The 27,464-nt window shown below is 43.7% G+C and overlaps 1 protein-coding gene and 1 long non-coding RNA gene across 3 annotated transcripts in view; one reads left to right on the forward strand and one right to left on the reverse strand.

Annotated features, from left to right (window-relative positions):
• The window catches only part of CACHD1 (cache domain containing 1), a 230,064-nt gene that overhangs the window by 43,835 nt on the left and 158,765 nt on the right, over window positions 1–27,464 (forward strand). The gene's annotated exons all lie outside the window — the stretch shown is intronic.
• LOC128322293 (uncharacterized) lies at window positions 10,665–27,229 on the reverse strand. The gene is made up of 3 exons (XR_008305653.1): window positions 26,664–27,229; window positions 15,783–15,885; window positions 10,665–11,026 (listed from the first exon to the last, which is right to left on the reverse strand). It is a non-coding gene; the product is annotated as an uncharacterized LOC128322293 (long non-coding RNA).

The raw sequence follows: 27,464 nt of genomic DNA on the forward strand, positions 1-27,464 counted from the left end.
GAAGTCTTATTTTATATATCCATTTTAGCCACCACTGTTTGCATTTTATATGCTTATATATATTTTAAAATACAACTGTTTAATAATCACACAGCTACCCTCTTTTTTTAAGGGTAGCAGCTTTATAGTATTATAATATAGCTTTATAGTATTAGAGTAGTAATTTTAAAGTAATATAGTTTTATGGTGGTTCCATAATCTGTTTTTATTATTTTGAATCATGCTCTACTGTTCTATCTTATTCTAATCTTGGACCGTAATAAAGATGATTGATTGATTGGACCTATCCCAATTGGTTTCTGGACCGATACATGATGCTGGTCACATGCTGGATTTGATCTTTTGCCCTGATCAGGATGGTGTTCTATGGGTAGCGACTCCTGTCATATCCCATTGTTATGGACGTATCACTCAATCAAACTTTATTACATTCATAGACCAGCATAAAGTAAAAGGGCTGATTACATATAACATATTAAAAGTAGAAGTAGATGTTAAGTTCCTAAGTGTGCACAATACAAGCATATAACGAGACTATGAGAAAAGACTATAAGAATCAGGAATAAAAGTAAAATTATAAAACTATGGCTGTCTAAGACAGAACCAGACCACAAACTAAATAACCCTTAATACTTAACAGTAAAAATGGGTACAAATATTTGTCATAAAAACATTATTTTAAAAAGGCATTAAAAAGAGAATCAAGAATGGATTAAAAAGTTATATGAAAAACATGGAGGCATATAAAATCATACAACTATAGACATAGTAAGAGTCTTATCAATTTAGGGCAAGGTAAAAAACCAAGAAGCGGTGGGTCTACAGAACTGTTGAAACGTTGGGCTGCCAGAAGCACTCTGAGGCAGCATCAAAGGTGTGCTCGAGTTAGTTCATAAAATTGGGTGCTGGGCATGGACAGGAGGTCATCATCCGCCAGATTTTGATTTCTGCCATGCAGAACCTGGTAACACTGCAAGTGGTGGCAGGGAGGACGGATCAGCATCTGGTTAAAGTAGAACTTGCAACCACAACCCACCTCTTCAGGGCTAAAGGACCTATTAGGTTGGTCTTCCTGTGCAGGTTACTGGGTCCAACAGGATTCCAAGAAGCCTTGGAAGAGTTTGGAGTTGGCTCTGCTAGTGATTCTGTCGACACTCTGGTGCAAATATGTGAAAAATATTAGTTTGTGACTAATGAGGATGCGGACAAACTGTTTCAGTCTGTAGAGAACTCTACAGCCTGTTCTCTTGACCTTTGCTAACTTGGCTTATTTCATCTGGTAATTGTATTATTAAAGAGGGCCTGGTAAATATAAATGTTTTTCTGAGGGAGGGCAGGATGTCTCCTTTTCTTAAGGAGGCTATTATTAGACATTATTTGAAGAAACCTGCATTGGATATCTTGGAGTTGGCTATTTATAAATAAGATAAGACCTATTTATAATCTTCCATGGTGGGCAAGGTGATTGAGCCGGTGGTGGCCTCTCAGTTCCAGGCATTTTTGAATGATACTGCTTATCTAGACAAATTTCAAACTGGCTTTTGAGTGGTCTATGGGGTTGACACTGCTTTGGTTGGCCTGATGGATGATTTCCAGTTGGCTATCATCAGAGGGAGAATGACTCTGTTGATCGTTTTGGATCTCTCGGTGGCTTTCAATACTATCAACCGGTATATTTCTGGATCACCTGGGGTGGGTGGGATTAGATGGCACTGTTTTACAGTGGTTCCATTCCTAGCTCTCTGGAAGATTCCAGAAGGTGTCACTTGGAGACTAGCAGTCACCCCTGCTGACTTGGCAAAGAGGCACCTTTTAATGTGGTGATTCTCTTTATTTATCAGGGGGAGAGTAACTGGCCCTATCCACCCTCAGCACAGTACCTCCAGTGACTGTTGCTTATATCTATTTTATGTTTCTTTTTAGATTGTGAGCCCTTTGGGGATATGGTTCCATCTTATTTGTTTGTTATTTTTCTGTGTAAACCATTTTTGGAAGGGTGGTATAGAAATTGAATTAATAATAAAAATAATAATACTGTTCTGCAAAGCAGAACTAAAGTGTGAAATTCCACAGTGCTCCATACTCTTTAATATCTACATGAAACTGCTCTTTAACATTTACGTCCAATTCTCTTTAACATCTACATAAAACTGCTGGGAGGGATCATCAAGAGGTTTGATGCAGGGTGTTATCAATATGCTGAAATCCAGATCTATTTCTCCATATCAGTTGCATAAGGGAATTCATAATCTCCCTAAATGCCTGCCTAGAAGTGGCAATAGGCTGGATGAGGGATAACAAACTGAAGTTGAATCCAAATAAAATGGAGATACTGAATCTGGGGCGTCAAGGCCCAAGGGATGGTTTAGATCTGCCTGTTTTGGATGGAGTTGCTTTCCTCCTGAAAGATCAGGTACGTAGCTTGGGAATACTCCTGGATCCAAAATTTGCTATGGTTCCTCAGGTTGAGGCAGAGGCCAGGAGCACTTTTTATCATCTTGGACGGATATGCTCACCTATGTCCATTTCTGGAGCTAAGTGACCTTACAAAGTGGTGCATATGCTGGCAACCTCTAGGCTTGACTACTGTAATGAACTGTACATGGGGTTGCCTTTGTACATAGTCTGGAAACTACAACTGGGACAGAATGTGGCAGCCAGACTGGTCTCTGGGAAAACCTGAAGGGATCATGTAACACCAATTTTAAAAGAATTGCACTGACTGCTAATATGCTTCCGAGTGAAATACAAAGTGCTGGTTATTATCTATGAAGCCCTCAATGGTCCAAGGTGCTTAAGAGAGCGCCTTCTTTGTCATGAAACCTGTAGTCTCTTAAGATCATCTGGAGAAGTCTGGTTATGGTTGCTACTGCTTTATTTGGTAGCGATGCTGGACCGGTCCTTTTTTGTGGCTAGGGATGTGCACAATGTGTTTGGCGGGGCGAGGCATAAGTTCCTTAAAAAGCTGGTAAGCAGGTCCTTACCTGCTCCTGCGCCACCCCACCGCCTTTCCGGGCGCAGTACTTGCTCTACAAAAGGCTCCACACAGCTGCGGAGCTGCTCCTTGCATCCTGTGTGTGGCATTGGCACGCATGCACGATGTGACACATGCGCATGACCATGTGCATGGTCAGCCACACCATACAAATATGACAAATATTTATATACTGCATTTCAACAAACGTTCCCAAAGTGGGTCACATCAATATAAATAAATAAATGGCCCCCTGTCCCCAAAAGGTTCACAATCTAAAAAATAAACATAAAGACAGGCACCAGCTACAGCCACTGGAGAGATGCTGTGCTGGGAGTGGATGCTGAGCACCATGCTGACCACGCAAATGTGTGCATGCTGATGCTGCACACTGGCTGCAGCACCACAGCCATGCGTGGCCTTTTGTAGAGCGAGCGCTACCCCAGAAAAGTGCTGGGACAGCGCAGGAGCAGGTAGCGGCCCGCTTACTTACTTTTTAAGGGACCCACTCCTCACCCAGCCTGCGGCTGCCTATCTGTGGCTGACCAGATAAAATTGTGAATTTTTTACCTATTTATACTCTTTTACATTTGTTGTGTGTTAACTCTGTACACCACCTAGAGATACACATATCAGGCAGTATGAAAATATAATAAATAAAGCAAGCTAAGATATATTCCTAGTCGATTTTGTCTGAAATCATGTTAAGAACATAAAAATGGTTAAACAGAAAATATACTTATAGCTGCAAAAAAAATGTTGCTTTAAACACAGTAATTATTTTTTATTCTTCTTATTTATTTATTTATTTATTTATTCGATTTCTATACTGCCCTTCCAAAAATGGCTCAGGGCGGTTGACACAGAGAAATAATAAATACTTGATGGATCCTTGTCCCCAAAGGGCTCACAATCTAAAAAGAAACATAAGACAGACACCAGCAACAGTTACTGGAAGTACTGTGCGGGGGGTGGATAGTGCCAGTTACTCTCCCCCTGCTCAGTAAAGAGAATCACCATGTTAAAAGGTATCTCTTTGCCAAGTTAGCAGGGGTATTTAAAGGATAGTGGAACAAATGATATATTAAGATATCAGAAACTGATACAGACTGCTCCCTAAAGTTATAGGATAATGAGAAATTTCCTGACAGATTTGCAGTTTGACATTGCAGTGGGCACTGTGTAATGTTTCTAGAATATTTCACTGATACAGATTCTTTAGATTGTATTAATATGCTGTACTAAGCACATCTTACTAAGGAAATATTAATGTTAAATCAATTTCACATTTAAAGATGAAATAATTCAATCTTATTGTTAAAACTGAAATGATCTTTAAAAGCTTTCAAATTCAGTCTGCCTGGAAATACATAATGTTAACTTTTTATACAATATATTTTTCACTGGGAAAAAGTTGAAGTTGTCAAATCATAGAAGAAGTGGGAAAACACTAAGAGTTGTGCATGGTATTTGAAGTAATGCTGTGTGGAAATGCCGTTTTAAATTTTAGCCCGTTAAAGAAGGTACTGCAGTATAAGTTAGGAGACACATGAATTTGGGATACAGCAAATGTGTACCCACGCATGTTCCTCACAGTGAAAGTTATTTATTTATTTATTTGATTTAGATACCACCCTTCCAAAATGGCTCAGGGCAGTTTACAGCACGATAAAAACAATTAAAACAAGTTAACAATTAAAATCAAACTTTTAAAACACAATAAAACCAATTAAACAGCTAACTCTGGAAATCAGGGCAACAATTTAAAACAATTTAAAACAGTTAGTCAATCATTTAAAACCCTGGAAGGCCAGGCCAAACAGATAGGTTTTTAAGGCTCTCCTGAAAGACAGTGATGATCTCAAATTACGAATTTCTGCCGGAAGTGCATTCCACAGCCCAGGAGTAGCTACAGGGAAGGCCTGCCTCTGCATCACCACCAGACGAACCGGTGGCAGTTGGAGACAGACCTCCTCAGATGACCTTAACTAGGGGTGTACATGGTCTGGTGCACCCCCGGTCCGGCACGGGGGGGACTGTTGCTTTAAGCGGGGTGGGTGGGTGGTAGTACTTACCCCCCCCCGCCGCTCTTCCCCCTCCGGCACTGTGTCATTTGAAAAATCTTCTTGGGGCAGCAGAGTTCCTTGCCGCCCCTGCCCCCGTCGTTGTTTGTAAAGCCTTCAAAGAGACGAGCGCTAGCGGCGTGCATGCGCTCTGCGCGGCGTGCACGCTCGTCTCTGACGCTGCCGCGTGTGCACCGCATACGTCAAGAAGATTTTTCAAATGACACAGTGCCCGAGGGGGAAGAGTGGCGGGGAAGGGGTAAGTACTACCACCACCCCCTGCTTAAAGCAACAGTCCCCCGCCCATCCGGACCTCCGGACCAGTCCAGCGGTCTTTTGGATTGTGCCGGACCGAACCATGCACACTCCTAACCTTAACGTGCGGTGGGGATCATGTAGAAGAAGGCACTCAGATAACTCGGACCTAAGCCATTCGGGGCTTTAAAGGTAATAACCAGCACTTTGTGATTTGCCTGGAAACCTATCAGCAGCCAGTGTAACTGTTTCAAAACAGGCATAATATGGTCTCTCCGGGTTGCCCCAGAGACCAATCTGGCTGTCTCATTCTGAACTAACTTGAAGTTTCTGTACAAAGCCAGCCCCACATAGAGTGCATTGCAGTAGTCGAGCTGGGAGGTTACCAGCTGATGCACCACCGTTTTGAGGTCATCCTCTTCAAGGAATGGGCACAGCTGTCGAATCAGCCGAAGCTGATGGAAAGCACTCCTGGCCATGGCCTCCATCTGAGATACCAGGGTGAGGCCTGGGTCCAGGAATACTCCCAAGCTGCGCACCTGCTCTTTTTGGGGGAGTGTAACCACATCCAGCACAGAAAGATCTAACTCACCCCTCAGATTCAGAGCCCCCACAATGAGCACCTCCGTCTTGCTTGGATTTGGCTTCCATTTGTTCTCCCTCAACCAGGCCCTTACTGCCTGTAGGCAGGCATTTAGAGAATGAGTGCCATTTCCTGAAGATGAAAAGGAGACGTAGATTTGGGTGTCATCAGCATACTGATAACGCCCAGCACCAAATCTCCTGATGACCTCACCCAGTGGTTTCATGTAGATAATTAAAAGCATTGGTGACAGAATGGAGCCCTGGGGGACTCCATATAACAGCTCCTGTTTTGAGGAGCAACTGTCACCAAGCTCCACCATCTGGAATCTACCCGAGAGATAGGAGCGGAGCCACTGCAAAGCAGTGCCCCCTATCCCCCAACTCAATCAATCAATCAATTAAGCTTTATTACGGTCAGAGACCAGCATTAAATTACACATTAAATGAAGGTAATACTGGAGAAATGTTACATGTTAACAGCTCCCCAACTCTCCCAGGTGATCCAGAAGGATACCATGGTCGATGGTATCGAACGCCACTGAGAGATCCAGAAGAACCAGCAGAGTCACACTCCCTCTGTCAATTCCCCGGTAAAGGACATCCATCAGGCCGACCAAGGCTGTCTCAACCCCATAGCCAGCTCTAAAGCCAGTTTGAAATGGGTCTAGATAATCAGTTTCCTCCATGACTGCCTGGAGCTGGTCGGCCACCACCCTCTCAATCACCTTGCACAACCAAGGGAGACTGGAGATTGGGCTGTAACTGTCCATCGCTAGGGGATCCAGAGAAGGCTTCTTTAGGAGCGGTCTAACCAATGCCTCCTTCAAACAAGGGGGCACCCTACCCTCCCTGAGCGATGCATTAATGATATTAACTAGGCCATCTCCAAAAATCTCCCTGCTAGAGAGAAGCAGCCAAATTGGGCAAGGATCCAAAGAACAGGTGTTAGGCTGCACCGCCCCAAGCAGCTTGTCCACATCCTCAGGAGTCACAGATTGCAATTGATCCAATCTAATACTGTCAGAGGAATTGCTGCACACCTCCTCCATAGACCCTGCAAATATAGTGGAGTCCAAGTTGGCCTGAATACAGGAGATCTTGTTTGCAAAAAACCCATTAAAAGCATCACAGCAGAATTTGTTACTCTGATTACTTTAAGGCAGATTTCTTCCTACTCTCTTTTGAAAAGGCAGCAGGAGGTCATTTTTAGTCCTCTCAACTCCCTGATTGATTTCGCCTTATGCATGCAGCAATCAACAGGTTCTTTGACTCTTGCTTCAAGTGTGGAACCTGAATTCCGTCCCAACAGAGCATCAGTAAGTGCTCCTGTTCCTCATCTTAGCTGGCAGTGGGGTTACTATGGGCTCGCATTCCTCCCTTAAGAGGAGCTTTTGTGACCACTTTATAGCAATGCCAACAGCCTGCAACAGCCTGCAAAACAAACTAAAGTGCTTTTGTTGGTTAGCTCAATCTCTTCCTCTCAGCTTGGGGGAAAAATGGGACCTTGTCAGTACATGTCAGCCCAGGGACAGTAGGCTGCATTGGAAAGGTACAAAATCACAGTGTTTCCCCTCTGTAAAGGGAAAGCACTGAAACTGTAAAGGCCCCATCCTCCACCTACATGAGATTGCAATGGCCCATGCAGTGCTGTTCTTAGGGGCACTGAGGACAGTTCCAGCTAGGGTTTGCAGTGGAACAACAGGCTGAGGGAACATGAGGCAGGTGCTCTCCTCCCAGACCACAGGGACACCTGAGCCTCAGCAGCCAACAGATGGGTGTGCACCCTCCACTGGGACAAAATTCTCTCTTCTGTTCCTCAGAACTCCAACAGCTTTACATCAGCTCAATCTTCTTCCAGTGAGTCAGCCCAGTGAGCCCTTCTTTCAGTGAGTCAACTTTCTTCTAGTGAGAGGCTGGTGAAGCTGAAGGTTAAAAAAAAAAAGTACTAAAGGAGGTGGGGTCTTAAGTAGTTTTATACTGCTGGGCAAAGCCCCTACACAGCCATCCAGCCTCTACCAAAAGATTCCTTTTTCTCTTTCAACCTGTGTCATCTGAGCACAAGTTTTCAGCTTCTCAATCCCAGAATCTTCCCAAAGCATGGGTACAGTGTTCTCTCTAATTTTTTTCATCTGTGTGCGGAATGAGTTTTGTTCTGGGTGGCAGTATCAAGGCACGGTGTGTGCATGTGCATTCAGAGTGGGGCCTTCGTGGTTCAACCTGAGCGGAATCTAAGATTAATTGAGCGGAAATTAAAATATGTGTGAGCACACAAATACACGCACGCCTTGGAGGCAACACTGCATGGGTAGTAGAACAACTGGTATCCTCCTTCAGAAATAACATGCTTAGTCTTTAACATAAAGAATTATAGAAGGTGTCATTAATGTATGACTTCTTCGATTAAACCCAAAGGATCCACTGTTCCTGAAAAGTGGAAGGCCCTTATTCTGAAAAGAATAAGGCAGGCCCTGAATTCATTTAAATCATTTATATAATACTTTCCTTTAAGTAAAATAAAAATTGTTTTGTTGTACTTAAGGATAAGGAGACTCCATGATGTAAAGAATAATGATATCTGAATCTTGAAGTGCTTAGAATAATTACATTTTTTTCAGTGGAGTACTGCTTTCCAAGGAGATATGCTGAGAATCAAGCTGAATAAAACTAAAGTAGAGCTGTAATATCATTTCAGACTAATTCTTCGGTCTGCTTAAGTGTGTTGCTTCTCTTTTTCCAGAGAAAAACTTTCACGTTAGAGCCTTGCTGCAAAAGATTGTGTACTATCAGCTGGAAGCTTCTTTTCTCATGCATGTGTCTTAAGATGTAAAGCCTTGTTTACAGGGGTTTCCTGGATGCATTTCATCCCAGGATTCTTAGACATCCGCTGAAATGCTTTCTTTTCTTTAGGATGTTTTTAAAAAATAAATTCTGCTCACCACCCACAATCGCCATCTATTTTATCAGCTTTACCTTGCAGTTGTGGATTCCACAGCTCTCACAATTCAGTTTTTGTCAGGCTTCCATGAACCCTGAAGCTTCACATTTGTCTGAGGATTTTTTAAAAAATGTATTTAGAACTATTTATCTCTTTACATAAAGCCTAAACATAAAGCATAAATGTTTTTGTTTTGTGGTTCCCAATTTTTCTTAAATTAAACTTGATATAGAGAAAAAGGTTTATCAGATACCAACTACTAAAAGAACAAAAATAAACTAGAAATGTTTGTATTAAAGATTTGAACAAATATGTTTTTCTCTGCATTGCTGAAAATTTTGATCGGCAGTCATGTGAAATTAGTACCGCTTTTTATCAATTAATGTTTCATCATTTTTATTTCAGAAAATAAATTATGGATTTGTTTTTGGGTGGATGCCTTAATGAAGAAGAATTGGGGGGATTTATACTAAATACTGTATAAATGTGTGTGGCTTCTCTCCCTCTGTAGTGGTATAGTAGTATATTCATGTCCAGTTCTCTGGATTTAATGTTGATTCATTCTCTTTCAAGAACAAAAATGATACAATTCAAGTTGCCACAGTCACATTTTCTGTCACTGATCCCTTTCTTGAAAACATTCACAGAACATTGGTTGTGCCCTCCCCCCTTTTTAATGTGTTTTAAGAAAAGGACAAAAAAAAAGGAGAAAGAAAAGGATGCAGCTTTTATTTTGGAGTGGGGTTGGCAAGTCATTGAATTGCTGAAACTTTGGAATCAAACTAAAGCTTTCAGAACAATGGCAAGCTGAGAAATCAATACAAAATAGGACACCATCTGGAAATTATCCTATGCTTCATTCTTGGTATTACCAGTATTATAATTTTTTTAAAAAATTGCAAATCCTTGTAATTGCTAAACTCTGTCATGCAAATTAAGCCCAGACTTTAAGAGAGATTCTAGAAGTTTTGCTCTGATTTTTTTAATACTTTGAAGGGAAAACACTGTGGCCCTCTTTCTTTGTGTACATGAAAGAGCAGCTTACTGTGAGAGTTACCAACTATCCACTTCTACAGTATGAATAAAGTCTTTTGGGCTGTAAATGGGCAGAAATTAGAAATATACATTACAAAGAGATTTTGTGGTAGCACATACAACTAGTGGTCAAATACAGTAGCTTTGAAATTACTTAAACTTTTGGAATTATGATTGGACACCGTTTCTGAGTATTGGACATCTGTGGAATAGCTATGAGGGATTTGGCTAGCATTCCACTCTTCCCCCCCCATTCCCCCCCCCATTCTCCCCCCGCCCATTCTCCCCCCGCCCATTCTCCCCCCCTGCCCATAATTTACTGTGAGGGTCACCACCTCATAATTTATAACACATGTAGAATATTCTTAACTCCCTAGTGGCGTTTTCTCTGGGCATTTTGTTTTTAATAGATAATGCTGTGATTGCAAATTCCACTTTGTGCCGAGAGATTCCAGACTTTGGAAGTGTTAATGCATTCTGAAGAAAACTCAACAGCAACCTTATGGCTATATTTACAGAAGTGTAGAAAATAGGTTAATTGAGCTGTTTCTATGATATTCCACAACTAGGGGAACTTGGGGAGGTCTTATAGCTCAGTGGTAAAATACATTTTTTGTATGCAGAAGGTCCAGGTTCTTGGTATCTACACAACAAAACAACAAGGAATTTGTAGTGGGTAAAAGGACCAACAGAAATAGAAAAAACAACCCACCCCCCCCCCCACACACACACTATTCTGTAACTCCTAATCTATTATGAACATATAAACCACAATTTTATTTTCACTGTGTAAATCACAAATGTAAAAGTTCTCAATAATAAAAATGGTAATCAAATAAAATAATTATACTATCATTACTATAACATATAGGTAAACAAACACACTTCAGTTGTACATATTTGAGCTTGCCAAAAGTCAATGTGGTTGTTGTTGAACTTCTTCAGGAGAGTATATCATTAAGGTAATTCTTTTATGTCAGCCATTGCTACAGCATGTAAGTAAATGAGTGCACTTAACTTGTGCATATGGGAGCTTGCCAAAAGTTATTGTTGAAATTCTTCTGAAGTATATGTCATCAAGGTAATTCTTTTATGCCAGCCAAATGCGTTTCGATCCTCCTGATCTTCCTCAGTGGCTTTTAAGATAACCTTTGTATAACTTCTTCCTCCACCACCACACTATAAAGATATCATATCATAAAGCTACTCCACAGTATCTTCATTCTTACTAAGCATCATAAATTATACATGCATACTTGTGAACATCAAACATCATTACTTACATGGCATTCTCCAAGTCAAAAGTACTTTTAAATTGTAGGTCTACAGTGAGGGAAATAAGTATTTGATCCCCTGCTGATTTTGTCCGTTTGCCCTCTGACACAGAAATGACCAGGCTATAATTGGAATGGTAGGTTTATTGTAGCTGTGAGAGACAGAATAACAACAAACAAACGCTCAAAAGCCCAGTGCCCAAAAGTCAGCGATGGATTTGCATTGTAGTGAGGGAAATAAGTATTCGATCCCCCATCAACCAGCAAGATTTCAGGCTCCCAGGTGTCTTTTCACTATATGCAGGTAACGAGCTGAGATGAGGAACACCCTCTGTAAGGGAGTGCTCCTAATCCCAGCTTGTTACAGTACCTGTATAAAAGACACCTGTCCATAGAAGCAAGCAATCACTCAGCTTCCAAACTTACCACCATGCCCAAGCTGTTGAAGGATGTCAGGGACAAGGTTGTAGACCTGCATAAGGCTGGACTGGGCTACAAGACTATCACCAAGCAGCTTGGTGAGAAGGTGACTACAGTTGGCACGATAACTCACAAATGGAAGAAACACAAAATAACTGTCAATCTCCCTCGGTCTGGGGCTCCATGCAAGATCTCACCTCATGGAGTTGCAATGATCATGAGAACGGTGACAAAGCAGCCCAGAACTACACGGGGGGAACTTGTCAATGATCTCAGGGCAGCTGGAACCATAGTCACCAAGAAAACAATTGGTAACACACTACGCCGTGAAGGACTGAAATCTTGCAGTGCCCGCAAGGTCCCCCTGCTCAAGGCAGCACATGTACAGGATGTACAGGCCCGTCTGCAGTTTGCCAATGCACATCTGAATGATCCAGAGGAGCACTGGGCAAAGTGTTGTGGTCAGATGAGACCAAAATCGAGCTCTTTGGCATCAACTCAACTTGCCGTGTGTGGAGGAGGAGGAATGCTGCCTATGAGCCCAAGAACACCATCCCCACCATCAAACATGGAGGTGGAGACATTATGCTTTGGGGGTGTTTTTCTGCTAAGGGTACAGGACACCTTCACCGCATCGAAGGGACGATGGACAGGACCATGTACCGTCAGATCTTGGGTGAGCACCTCCTTCCCTCAGCCAGGGCATTGAGAATGGGTCGTGGATGGGTATTCCAGCATGACAATGACCCCAAACACACAGCCAAGGCAACAAAGGAGTGGCTCAAGAAGAAGCACATGAAGGTCCTGGAGTGGCCCAGCCAGTCTCCAGACCTTAATCCCATAGAAAATCTGTGGAGGGAGCTGAAGGTTCGGGTTGCCAAACATCAGCCTCGAAACCTTTCTGACTTGGAGAGGATCTGCAAAGAGGAGTGGGACAACATCCCTCCTGGGTTGTGTGCAAACCTGGTGGCCAACTACAAGAAACGTCTGACCTCTGTGATTGCCAACAAGGGTTTTGCCACCAAGTACTAAGACATCTTTTGTGAAGGGATGGAATACTTATTTCCCTCACTACAATGCAAATCCATCGCTGACTTTTGGGCACTGGGCTTTTGAGGGTTTGTTTGTTGTTATTCTGTCTCTCACAGCTACAATAAACCTACCATTCCAATTATAGCCTGGTCATTTCTGTGTCAGAGGGCAAACGGACAAAATCAGCAGGGGATCAAATACTTATTTCCCTCACTGTATATCCTTCACCTTCTTCAGGAAAAATGAGCATGAATGCTCCATTTTTATTATTGTGAACTTTTACATTTGTGATTTACACAGTGAAAACAAAATTGTGGTTTCTGTGTTTATAATAGATTAGAATAATATATGTGTTGGGTGGGTTGTTCTTTCTATTTCTCGTGGTATCTACAGGCCAGAGTGGGGGGAAACTCTGCCTGAAACTCAGTTACTGTCTGTCATAAGATAATATGGACCAATGGTCTGAGGCAGCTACATCATATTTTAAATAGTTATAGTATATAGACATTGGATTGGATCCTAAATAACTTTATGTGAGCAGACGACACTTCCTTTACTGAAAGAAGATGGGGTTGTTTTCAGATTCCCCCTTTCCTGCTGTAGCCTGTAGTCATGCCAGGCCCTTCAGAAGGGTCTTCCAACTATCAGGAGCAGGGTTTTGTGGGGCACAGTGGGCTATAGAAGAATGGGAGTTTGGTGAAAATCTTGTCATGGTCTTAAGTGAATAGAAGTGCCTTCTGTTCAAGAGCAACTTAAGATCAAAATCATTCTACCCCCTTTTTTTCTGGAAAAGCTCAAATGTAACAGTGTATAGCTAAACACTTTAGAAGGCGCCACCACTACTCAGTGTATTATATTTCTCCAACAGTAAACAGAGAATTGGGAAATGATGATGGCTGCGGTTTGTACAAAGTCCAGCTTTGTAGAGCAGAGTCTGGTAACTTTGGTGAAATGTATTTTATTTCTTTTAGCATAAACGTTTTCAGCTCTCATTAGAAGAGACTGGCAGAATTGGGAACTAGTTCATTTGCAGAAACCGTATCCCTGAGTTGCTTTGTCTCACACACTCATATTTCAAATGCGAATGGCCAATATGATGTCAAAAGGTTTAAACAAAGAAGGAAGTGAGAAGGGGCATAGAAAGCTTTTTTCTGTAATCTTTAATGGCTAGTATGAAACTCCATCATACTTATTTTTTTGAAGGTAGCCTTTGTATGCTTGTAATACTATGGGTATAGAGAGAAGAGTTATCGGGGTGGGGTGGGGATTCTGATCAAAATACTGCAAAGACAGTATGAAAAACAGTGTTCCTCTATAGATCTCTCTCTCTCTCTCTCTCTCTCTGTGTGTGTGTGTGTGTGTGTGTGTGTGTGTGTGTGTTTGGGAGAGGGAGAGAGGGAGAGAGAGAGAGAAGAAGAGTTGTGCCCCCTATGACAGCCTTGCTTACCTTAAGGCATTTCCTGTCTGCTCTATGATAGTTGGGACTGGGGTAATGATGTCTTAATATAAACCTTCTGTGAATCACAGCTATGATAAAATTAAATAGTTTGCCTTGACAAGTCATTTAAAATAATAGCCATTTTAGAGAGACGGGGCAGGGGAGGTCTCTTTGTAATTTATTACTTGAGCTCTTTCATTTGTAGTCCTTCTCCAAAATGAATCTTTGGGCAACAGTTTAATTCTATCTTTCAACTACTTTTGAAACATACATGTTTAAAAATTGAAAGATGTGGACCATTTAATGCATCTTCCACACACTCTTCCCCATGTATCTTTCTTTGTGCATACTGTGACAGCTGTTCTAACCAAATATTTTTTGTAACAGCTTATCATGTGATTACTCCTACTTGGTGTGTGTGTGGCAAGACGTAGAAAAGCATTTGCTAATTCTGTGATTTCATATAATAGGTGAGGCGGAAAGTTGCTTTTCTAGAACTGGGTTATGTTGAATGGGAAGAATTTGAGGGAAATGGGTTCCATTACAATGTGTCAAGCTGCATTTGCACCTTTCTTTTGTGGGTTTTCAGGGCTGAGACTCTCAACAGCACCAAGAGTCTACACTCATGATGGGCTTGTCTCTCAAGCTATGGCTTAATTGGTACCATAGAACACTCATCCCTAGCATGAACAGCGCTATATTTGAAAAATTCCAACAGTCTATACAACAGTGGGCTAGTTTAGATCAGTGTTTCTCAACCTTTTCAGGGTCAAGGACCGGTAAATTCTTTGTGCGCAGTTTCCCAGACCAGCAGTTAGTAAAGCAGTTTCAAGTCTAAGTTTCTCTCCCTCTCCCTCTCCCTATTTATTTAACAGACTTCTGTACCGCCCAAAACTTGCATCTCTGGGCAGTTTACAATTAAAATAATATTATGAGCATTAAAATCATTACAATTGGAATCAATTAAAAGCAAACATTAAACATTACAACTATAAATCAGGGGTTCTCAACCTTGGGTCCCCAGATGTTGGTGGGCTTCAACTCCCATAACCCCCAATCACAATGGCATTTGGCCATTATGGCTGGGGATTATGGGAGTTGAAGTCCACCAACATCTGGGGACCCAAGGTTGAGAACTCCTGCAAAAGCCTGGGTGAACAAATATGTCTTCAGTATGGCTTCATATGTCTTCAGTTAATAAATGAAGTAAAATTTGTTAACAAAGAATGTATTTTGTTTACATACTCATTAAACACACACACACAAGATATTAAATTAATGTGAAACTAATTAATTTAGTTTCCAACTAGCCGGCAGCCCTTCAGAAAAGGAGAGGCATCCCACCGCCACCGCGGGCTTCTCCCGAGCAAGATCTTCCTCTTTTCCTTCGAAAGCTAAAGCTAGAAGAGTGCACAAATGCACCCTCGCTCTTCCGAGACCCACCAGCGGCTGCTCCAGTCCATGGGGCAACTCTGCAGACCGGAGATCGAGGCACAGCAGTCTCTCCCTCCCATTCAGAAGTAGTCCTCCAACTTTTTATCTATTCTCATACTCATGGGCAAAGTAAGCCAACTGGCACCAACATTTGCACATCTCTGAAAAACCAAGGGTAAACTCCCTGGAAACATGCACACACCTCCACTTTGGAGAAAGTAATTCCCATGCCGCCACATGCCCCCCCCCCCCCCACTCCACACATTTATTTGGAAGTAAATGCCCACTGATTTCAGAAGTCACTTCTAAGGGAAAAGAAGCGGGACTGCTACCTCACCCTAAGAACCTGACCTCCTCAAACTTCCAGCTCACTCTTTTTCTGGCCATCCCTCATGCACAAACTTCGGTCCATTGCCACACACTTCTCCAACTCGTCCCACCTGTGGAAGTAAAATAAAGAAGTCTGCAAACACTCCTGCCTTTTCCCAAAAGGATGACCAGCCGAAGCCCATTCTGCACTGAGGGGAGGGAGGAAGGGATGCCGGCCGGAGCCCAAAGGGGAAGGAGAAGGGAGGGAGCCGCGCGCTCCCCTCCCCCTTCCTGGCCCCAGCCAATTGGGGTTCTCCTTGAGCCTGTGCTTGGGAGTGAGACAAAAAGTCCATCCCCCAGCACAAGGCTGTGGCCGTGCCAAGTCTGCAGACATTCCTGCCTTTAATTCCTCTCTTCCGTGTAGGTATTAAAAGGGTGGGGAAAGGAGAAGTCAGAGGCATGCAAATGATAATAAGCAAATTGAAGGAGACAAAAAGAAAGGCAGCAGTTAAGAAACAAGACAAATTGCGGAGCCCTAGGTTAATCCGGCACTGCCTCCTCCATTGTTGGGGGCAGGATTTACTTCCCAGCCGTGGGCCACCACTCAAGTCTCCGTGGACCTGCAGTGGTCCCCGGACCACCGGTTGAGAAACAGTGGTTTAGATGATATGTCAGACTGATCCCATCCACCATCAGTGTTCCCTCTATCAGGGATTCCCAGATGTAGTTCACTACAACTCCCAGCATTCCGAGCTGCATTGGCCTTTGGCCAGGGATAATGGGAGTTGTAGTCAACAGCATCTGGGAATTCCTGTTAGAGAGAACACTGCCCACCATGGGATGAGAAATGTAAGCATGCACATTCTGCCCTTCCAGTGTGTCATTCCACAGCTACAAACTCACGTGGGGGCCTACAAACCACCCTCATGTGATTATGCCATGCAGACCAGTGCACAAGGAGGCGGGGGCATACACACTCACATCCTTCATCACATGGTGGGCAGGGCCAGTGGATGGTATCATACAAAGCAGCCCACTGAAACACACAAAATTGCTAAAAAGCAACCATACATCCATAAAATAACTTGAAAACTTACCACAGAAACCTGAAATTGAACTTCATGAGTGTGGTAAACTTTTTCATAATACATAGCATTATGGAACACACACACACACACACACACAACCTCAAAAACCAGAAGCATGCAGATTAAAGTCACAGGCCAACCTGACACACTTAAAGCGCATAATTTTAATAAGCTATAACCCACATAACCACCTTCATAACATGCTTGTGGTTGGTACTTCCTTCCATTCAGGTCTTACTGTGCTCGAGTAAGACGTCCTTACTCACCTTATATATCTTGTGTAAGTTATAGTGCCTTAATGTTTGGCTATAAAATATGGAAAATAGAGACAGAATTTATTTATTTATTTATTTATTTAAAGTAACCTAATACCTAGATCTCAAGGTGATGTGCACAATTTAAAACAATAAATAAAACTCAAAACGTTTTAATAGCATAACATTTTAAAAATAGTTTGAACAACAACAAAAATAGGTTTAGCAAAAGGCCTGAGAAAAAACAGGTGTGTATTGAGTGATTTTTTTAAAGGCAGCTGGACATGGAGAAGCTCTTATACTGACAAGGGAGCACATTCCAAAGCCCTGGGCAGCCGCAGAGAACATTCGGTCTTGCATCACCACTAAACAAGCCAGTGGTAGCCATAGCCGAACCTCTCCATGTGATTTCAGTAAGCGGCGGGGCTCATGACAAAGAAGGCACTCTCTCTAAAGTAAAATGTAGATTTTATTTAAAAATATTCAAATGTCAAAATAGTAGATATCATGCTATTACAGTGTTTTGTGTCAAATACTGGAACAGCAGACATCTCAGAGGGATTTAATGACATACTGAAAGTAGTAGATAGCATAGGATGACAGAACCCAGAATCATTATGGACAGCATTCACACTAATATTATTTCCATGAACAGAATGTGTGCACTTGCAAAAGAAATTGGTTGATTTTAACCAGCCACACTTCCTTCTGTAGTCCCCCGTGCCCCCCAATATGTCGCTGAGGGTTGGGGGACCCTTGGGAAGCATTTTCAGGAACACAGAAAGCTACAGAAAGATGGTATATTGGCAAAAGAAATTCCTTTCCCCCTCTTGCACACTATCTTCTGTTTACATAAATAATGGATGCTGGATGCTGACCATTGAGAAACAGAAAGCTGTACAGACAGAATTCCCTTAATTACTTGAAGCCATGTGGAATTTTCTTCTGATCAGTATGTGCAGATTTCCTTCAAAGGTTTTCTGAGATAGAAAACTGTGCTTACTTTGAAGGGGGCGGCAGTAATAATGTATCAGATTCTGTGTTTGAAAGTTAACATTGCATTTTGCTAACTGAACAAACCGTTCTGACTTTTTAGACTTTCTGTTTACAACTACAGTGGTCCCTCGACTTACGTAGTTAATCCGTTCCGAACGGATGTTCGTAAGTCGAAATTTTCGTAGGTCAAAAAGCGCACCCACGGAGGTCTGGAAACACTCGTAAGTCGAGGAAACCGCATCTAAAAATTCGTAAGTCGAGGAAGCCAAATCTAAACCGCCAACTACTTCCGGTCTTTTTTGGCGTTCATAAGTCGAAAACGTTGGTTGTCGAGTAGTTCGTAGGTCGAGGGACTACTGTAGATTACTCCATGCTATAAGGTTGATCAAATTCAATTCAGCAGTTTTCTGAAATATTTTAGTTAGTTTATATACTGCCCATCCAAAAATGGCTCAGGGCAGTTCACAATCTAATATAAAACCCTTTAAAACATTAACATAAAACATAAAATAAAATCTTTTAAAATATTTAACACTTATTTAAAAGCCATTAAAACTACTTAATTATTAAAAGCCAAGCTGAAGAGGTCGGTCTTTATAGCTCTCTTGAAGGCCTATAGGAATGATAAACTTCATATTCCCATGTTCCCAAACCTGGGGGCAGTTTGTTCCCATGTTCCATAACCTAGGGGCGGCTACTAAAAAGGCCTGATCCCAAGTTGCTGCCAGACAAATTGATGGCACCCAAAGACGGACCTCTCCTGATGATCTTAATGAGTGGTGAGGAACTTGCAGAGAAAGGTACAGGTGAAACTCGGAAAATTAGAATATCGTGCAAAAGTCCATTAATTTCAGTAATGCAAATTAAAAGGTGAAACTGATATATGAGACAGACGCATTACACGCAAAGCGAGATAAGTCAAGCCTTAATTTGTTATAATTGTGATGATCATGGCGTACAGCTCATGAAAACCCCAAATCCACAATCTCAGAAAATTAGAATATTACATGGAACCAAGAAGACAAGGATTGAAGAATAGAACAATATCGGACCTCTGAAAAGTATACAGTGTACTGTGCTTGATTGGCCAGCAAACTCGCCTGACCTGACCCCATAGAGAATCTATGGGGCATTGCCAAGAGAAGGATGAGAGACATGAGACCAAACAATGCAGAATTGCTGAAGGCCGCTAATGAAGCATCCTGGTCTTCCATAATACCTCATCAGTGCCACAGGCTGATAGCATCCATGCCACACCGCATTGAGGCAGTAATTGCTGCAAAAGGGGCCCAAACCAAGTACTGAATCCATATGCATGCTTATACTTTTCAGAGGTCCGATATTGTTCTATTCTTCAATCCTTGTCTTATTGGTTCCATGTAATATTCTAATTTTCTGAGATTGTGGATTTGGGGTTTTCATGAGCTGTATGCCATGATCATCACAATTATAACAAATTTAGGCTTGACTTATCTCGCTTTGCATGTAATGCGTCTGTCTCATATATCAGTTTCACCTTTTAATTTGCATTACTGAAATTAATGGACTTTTGCACGATATTCTAATTTTCCAAGTTTCACCTGTACTCTCTCAGGTAACCTGGGCCTAAGTTGTTCAGGGCTTTAAAGGTAATAATATTTTGCCCAGAAACATACTCTTAGCCAGTGCAACTATTTAAGAACAGGCATGATATGGTGTCTCCTGACTAAGGCAGAGATGAAGCTGGCTGCCACATTTTGGACTACTTTCTGGAGTTTCTGGAGTATGTACAAAGCAGCCCTATGAAGACCACATTGCAGTAGTCAAGCCTGGAGGTTACCAGCTGATGCACCGCTTTGAGTTCATTGCTTTGAGATCATTCTCTTCAAGGAACGGATGGAGCTCTTTTATCAGCCAGAGCTGATGAAAAACACTCTTGGCCATAGCCTTAACCAGAAACACCAGGGTGAGAGGGTGATGAGAGCACTCCCAAACTGCATAAAGACAAGCCTTGATATTCATGGGGATTCTGTTCCTGGCTGCAGCCGCAGCCACCGAAACTGTGAATATCAAGGCATTGGGGGCTATGGATCCGAAGGAGTTCAGTTCCTGGTCGGCTAAAAAATGCCTAAACATTGCCAAAAATCAGCTAGATTTGGGGGGTGAACATGTGGGGTGGGGAGCTCCTTACCATGCTATGCTTTTCCTTCCAAGTTCTGCTGTGCCCCAGAATGCCTCCCAATCAACCGAAAACCACTGTTTGGGGGGGGGTCCCCCTTGTGGAGCCATCTTGAGGCTCTGAGAAACAAAATGATGTCGATGCTTCATGTTGACCTACAATTCCCATCATCCCTCACTCTTGGATACTGTGGCTAATGGGAGTTGTAGTCCAAAAATAGTGGGAGGGCCAGAGTTGTGCAGCCCTGGTCTAGATAATCCATTTCCTCCAAGACCACTTGGAGCTGGTTAGCCATCACCCTCTCAGTAATCTTACCCAAACACTGGAGGTTGGACTGGCTTATAATTATTCATCACCAAGGGATCTAGGGCAGGCTTCTTAAGAATAGGTCATTGCCTGCTTCAAACAAGGAGGCATTACTCTCCCTCAGTGAGGCATTAGTCATGTCAACTAGGTCATCTCCGTCAGCATAGTTAGGGAGTCTGTTAGGCAATAGGGTGTACAGTACACTGTGACAGAAACAACCTGTCTTGGTACTGCAGACAGCACCCCTCTATGTGATTTGGAGTTGCAGGCTTGCAACTTCTATCTTGGCTACTTGAGCTCATGGGATCATGAACACTGCACATGCCCATATTTGGCAAATTTCAATTTTCATTGTGCCAATTTCATTGACACAAGCAAACAAAGGGCAGCATTGCCCAAGGTCAGGATAACAAACAGGCACAGGGAGACCCCCATGGCCTCTCTTGCAAGAAGGGATGAAGCTAGCAAGCAAACCAGTGCCAAAGAGACCTTCACAACAGAAATAGGAAGAAATAGCTAACTCCCTTCACAAGCGAAATTGGAAGAAATAGCTAACTCCGATTAGCTTCACTAATTGCTTTCACAACTATTCAGGTAGCATGGCACACTCCCAGCCTCAATCACCATACTAATTAGCTGGCAAGGACCCAAAGGTAGGATCATTAACAGAAGAGGAAACCCATCTCTGTTTCTCAGGAATAGATGCCCTAGTCTCCAATAAGGCTTTTGAGTTCACCCATCCAGTACTCTACAAATACCTCTTGATCAGCCATTACAGCTTAAAGATTACACCCACTTGATTGGTTCATGTAAACATGAACATCGGTTACACGTGAGTTTCAGCCACTGCAGTCAGGGTTATTGACTTATGCATTGCCTCAAGATATTTTTCTCAGTAGAAATAACCCTGGCCTAGCCACATGGTCTCAGGATCCAATTTGAAATTGGACTCCACATGGATCTTTGCCCTGCTGGTTCTCAAAGGTTTGAATGGTAGCTCTTTGCCCCTCACCCTTTTTTCTTCCCGCTTTTCTGCTGCCTTTCCCCTGCACACCCCAACATGCAAGTGTACCCAACACACCAACAGATTGGGACCGGTAATACTTTCTCATTTTAAATCTCCTTGCACCCTTCTCTCTCCTCCTCAAATCGATATCTTGGTCATTTCTCAAGCAAAGCCTTAAGCTAATTGAATTGACAATTTGGACCTTAAGCTAAAATGCCTCTATGTGAGACTAGTTAAAACTGTTAGTTAAGGTTTTATTGCCTCCTCACCTTCCCTAATAAATCTTTTTCTCTTCCTGTACCCATTAATCCCCAAATAAATTTGATTGTACCATATTCCTGTCTTCTCCTCATTTCCAGACCAAAACTTTGCACAAATTTATTCTGTAATGAACTGTTCCATATAGTCATGCTGATTCTCCACATTAGGCCAAAACCCCTATTTGAGTGTGTAGCCAGCACTCTGGAACAGTCTCATTAACAACACCAATAGAATCCCCAGTCTGTCCCTAGAGCCCAGCTTAAGGTACACACACTCAGTATAAGGCAGTTCTCTCTCAGGGATCCTGGTAAGGGAGATGTAACCTGCTTTTGATCTTATCCTGAACCGACCTGGCATTATAAAGTAGCATGGTTAGCAGTGTTCACTGTAAAAGGGATTCCCAGATGTTGTCCCATAAACTCCAGGCAAATGGCATTGCAGCTGGGGATGATGTATTCAACAACATCTGGGAATCCCCATTACAGGGAACACTGATGGTTGGGGCCTGTGGGTAGTTGAGACTGCTCCCTGAGGTCTGAGGTGTTCATGTTATATTAAAAATATGGCAAGAAAATCCCTTAACAGTGTTAAGGCCTGCTTAACACCATGTTAAGAGTATTAACATTGTTAAAGGAAAGTCAGTTGTACTCCTAACATTTGGAGTACAAGAGGCCCTTGAACATTGCGGGTGTTAATGGTGCAGCGGGGAAGCAACTTGCCTAGGGATTAAGAGGCTGTTCGAATCCCTGCTGGTATGGGAAACACCTATATTGGGCAGCAGCGATATAGGAAGGTGCTGAAAGGCATCATCTCATACTGCATGGGAGGAGGCAATGGTAAACCCCTCTGCATTCTACCAAGAAAACCACATGGCTCTGTGGTCACCAGGCTCTGTGGCTCTATGGCTAACAAGAAAACCACATGGCTCTGTGTTCACGGACTCGATGGCACAATCTTTCCTTCCTTTCCTATGTTCCTTGAAAGCATCAGGAAAGCTGAAACCACAATAACTGAAACCTGAATAAGGGGGTTAGGTTCTTGAGGAACTTGCACTTTTAACTTTTTTATATCCCTGCCTCTTCTAGTTTTCCATCTCCCACAGGACTCAGTAAGAGGAAGAGAGGTAGTTTACCAGATTCCTCCTCTTCACCCATGGGTGTCTCGCAGCGTTGGACTTTCAGGAATCTCCTTCAACCTTCAAATTCTCACTTCCCTCCTGCTCAGCCTCTCCCTGCTGTCTTTTCCCTTTCCCCACCCCCCATCAGATTCCTTCTGTAGCTTCCTCAGTCCAGCTCTTCCTGCTTGCAGTGTCATCAAATCACTCCTGCCTGTGTTCCTTTTCCAACCCATGAGCCATTCCTTTCAACTCATGTCTGAGAAAAAGTAGCTCCTCTCCTGTATTCTACCAAAGAAAACCACAGGGCTCTGTGGGCGCCAGGAGTTGAAATCAACTTGACGGCACACTTAATCTTTACCTCCATGTGGGCCAACTGGAGGAGGTGCCGGGGGCAGTGGGCAGGACTAACCCTTGGCCAGTTGTCTGCTTCATCTGCTCACAGGCAGCCCAGGGAGCCTTTGGAAAAGCAAGGTGGAGTCTCCCCAGTGAGTGAGAAGCTTGGGTCCCTGAGACATCCACAAAGGCACACACACACATTCCAGTTAGGGGGTAATTAAAGAGGTTATACTAACTGGAAAAGTACAAATGACTGAAACTACCCCTGTGATAACTGAGTTGGTATAAATGGAAGTTGCCTGTGAATGGGTAAAACTTTGGGAAATGAACGTGCTATATTCAAGGGTCCCCAGATGGGCTGTGTGTGTATCTATTCTTTCTACAGTTCCCTGTAGTTCACTAGATATGGCAGGCATATCTTGTGTCATTCCAACTTCAGAGATGGCAAAAATAAGAGACTTCCAGATAATCTTAAGTAAAAGGAAAACTATTTTGAGAGGGTGGCTGACATTTATCATTCCAATTTCAAAAATTTCCTGACATAATTTTTTTATTAGTGAACCATCTTCAAAAATTAAATATGAATGAGTATAAATGAAGCTGGCTGTATTGTATGCAAAATGTTTCTAATTTCAGAGTTAAGTGTTGGCCTAGGGAATCCAAATTGTGTTTAATGTAGAAGATATTGTACCCATGATCAGCATGAGTATATCTTTAATAATGAAATTAATATAGGATATTTAAAAGTAAATTGCACATAAGATTATGAGTATATTTGCAGGCTTGCCCCTGAGATACATAACTTCCTTCTCCCTGCACCCCAATTCGGTTAATCAGGACAGGCAAAGTTAAAGGTGATGTGTGTACATTTTTTCCAGTCTCTAACAGAAATTGTTTAATTGTAGCAATTTGTCAAAAGCAGCAGGCCTTGTGTGTAATTGAAGGTAACTGACTGAGTGAAAGCGGTTGGATATAATTGATAATTACTGGAAAAGGGTTTCCTATGCTTTCACTTTTTAATTCATGTTGAAAAGTATCTTCTTATCAATATTACAAGTTTCATATAAGCTGTAAATCTGAATCAGGGATGCTTAATAAAATAGATGCATTTTTCATGGAAAGATGAACTACCATGCAAACCATGCCATTCCCCTTGCAAGTGGATAGTTTATTCTACTTTGTGGTTTGGGATGGGGAAATGGGACACATTTTAAAGGGAAAGGCAAAGGCCAGAGAGTTGTTGCAAAGCAGCCTAGATTTCTTTTTTTAGAACTATTTAGCATGAGCAATAGAAGAATTAGGGTCATCTGGTAAATAACCAGTTCATGAAATAAAGTTATTAAGAGAAGACTTTCATGACTAAGCCACAGGAATGTTGATCACATGTTAAAGATTCATATATGATTTTTTCCCCATGAAAGCACACTGTCTTAATGGCTATGCAAAGATATCTTGTATCATAAGTGGCAAATATTGTATTTTAGAATAGCTATTTAGAATAGCTTATTTTGTAATCAGATTTATTATGTGTTTGATATTTATATCACATTTTATTCTGGAGATAGAGTTCTTTATAAAGGTAGATTCAGTAGGACTGTACAGTTGTATTGGTCAGTCAGGAATATGAGATTTATATTCTCACTATTGGAGATATCCAGACTATGGCTACATGCATACAGCGGGAAGTCTTCCTGGCTACTGCAACATTGGCACTCATTCGTGGGGGTGGATTTTTGTTTATCTTCCCTTCCCTAGAAGTGCCCTGCACCACCTAAAAATATGCCCCTGAGGGCTGCACGACCTTCAGGGACATGTGTTTGAATGGTGCATAGCACTTCTGAGAGAAGGGGAGTTTGGTGAAAATCACCTTCCCCCCACCCCCCACACACAATCACTCTAACTTTGTTACTAGAAGTATTCTGCAACATGGGTGCATTTCTTGTAGTGTATTTGCAACCTTAGTGAGGATATCAGTTCTTAAGTTTTAAGCATTCACTTTTCAAGACGGTTTTGTTTATATAGTTTTTGTTGAGTATATTTCCCGTAGCATTAATATGCACTTGTACTGCCAGTTATGAAAAATATATATTTCTGGTCTTGACTGTGCTGATTTATGACACACACAGATTTATAACACACACAGCTCACATATTTTAGGAGTGTCTTGTGTGTGTTCAGAGGCGTATCTAGGAAAAATAGCACCTAGGGCAAGCACTGAAATTGCACCCCTGCCCAAACATCTGACACCTATCTTTAAGATAACTTTACCATAATGACAGCTCAAAAATACAAGTTTAGACACTTTCAGGAGAAACAGGTTGTAAGTAACACACACATGCATACACACATACAACCACACATGTGGCACATATGTGCCAGTAGCCTTCCCAAGGAAACGCAGCACATCCATGTGCTGGGCATGCAACCATAGAGCTATGCAGTGAAAGCTCTCTTTAGCAAATGCTCGGCCACCTGGCTGCAATGGGAAATCCTAGGGGCCCCAAACAATCTTTTTCTTTTTAGACTATGAGTCCTTTGGGGACAGGGATCCATTTTATTGCTTGTTATTTCTCTGTGTAAACCACCCTGAGCCATTTTTGGAAGGGCGTTATAGAAACTGAATTAATAATAATAATAACTAGCGAACCTGCACAGAGCATCTGTGCGCTCTTTGGGGCTGGCTGTTCCCTTCTCCCTCCTGCTCCACACTCTTGCCCCTCTTTCCCTCCCTCCCACCCCACTCTCTTGCCCCCTCCTCTCCCTTCCGCCCCACTCTCTCTTGCCCCTCCTCTCCCTCCTGCCCCACTCTCTCACCCTTCCCTCCCTCTCACCCTCCTGCCCTCCCACCCATCCCATCCCCCTGCTCCTCGTTCTTGCCCCCCTCTCCCCCATGCACTTGCCCTCCCCCTCTCCCTCCCCCTGCCCTCCCCCGCCCCTCCCTCTTGCCCTCCCCCCTGCCCCACTCCCTCTTGCCCTCCCCCCTCTCTCTTCCCCCTGCATTTTTTAAAGCTCTACTTACTGGGCCGCCACCGCTCCTCCTCCCGGGCGGCGAACAGGAAGTCCCACCGCCCGGTTCCCTCCCAACCCAGCCTCCCATGGGCTCCTGGCCTCAGCAGCCGGTCCCGGCACCGCCTGGTTGAGAGCCGCCTCCGCGGCCAGGCCCAGCACCTCCGCAGCCTGGCCCGCCGCCGGGCTGAGTGCCGCCTTTGAGGCTGGGCCCGCCAGGCCAAGTGCTGCCTACGCGGCCTGCTGCACCTGCTGCTGCCGCTTGCCAGTCTTTGCGGCCACCCAAGGAGGTCGGCCACCTCTCCCCCACCCCCACCTTCTGCTCCAATATCAGGGCCCGCCGCTGCCTCCTCACCGCCTCAGCTGAGCCCACTGCCTCACCGCCTCGGCCGGGTCGCCAGGCCCACCGCTGTCCAATTCTCCCCTCTCCTCCTGGGTGCGCCAGGCCCACCGCTGTCCAATTCTCCCCTCTCCTCCTGGGTGCGCCAGCCACCACCGCCTTGCATCAGTGGCCGGGCCGGGCCAGGCCTGCCACCGCTGCCTTGCATCTGCCCAGCCAGCCAATTCTCCTGGGTGCACTGGCCAATCAGCTGAGCTGCCGGGACACATTCCGATGGCACACCCAGGAGGATGCAAGGCAGTGGTCGCGGCCCGGCTGCGGATGCGAGGCGCGGCCAGTGGGCCCAGCCTGGCTGCGGAACCAGCCTGGCCACGGATGTGAGGCGGTGGCTGGCGGGCCCGGCAGCGTGGCGGGTTGGCAGCGGCCGTGGTGGCAGCGGTGGGCCCAGCCCGGCTGCAGAGTGAAGATGTGGTGGCGGGCCCGGCCGCAGGGTGGCGCTGCAGCGACAGGTCTGGCTGCTGCGGCCGCACTCGGCCCGTCAGCCTGGGCTCGGCACTCAGCCCGGCAGCCTGGGCTCGGCACTTGGCCTGCCCGGAGACTGGGGCAGGTGGGGGGGGGAGAGGTAGCCGGCCCCAAAGAGCGAACAGATGCTCTGTGCGGGGGTCGGCTATTATATATGTAATTCTCCTGCGTGTGCCTTGGAATGTGTGTTCCAGCACCCAGCTAATTGGCTGGGCAGCGGAAGCGCCTGATTGGCTGAGGCACACCCAGGAGGATTGGTTGCCGTGGCAGCGGCAGGCCTGGCCATGGAGGGCCCAGCCCAGCCGTAGAGGCAAGGCTGG

Source organism: Hemicordylus capensis, chromosome 4, assembly GCF_027244095.1.
Source record: "Hemicordylus capensis ecotype Gifberg chromosome 4, rHemCap1.1.pri, whole genome shotgun sequence".
Classification (NCBI taxonomy): Eukaryota; Metazoa; Chordata; class Lepidosauria; order Squamata; family Cordylidae; genus Hemicordylus; species Hemicordylus capensis.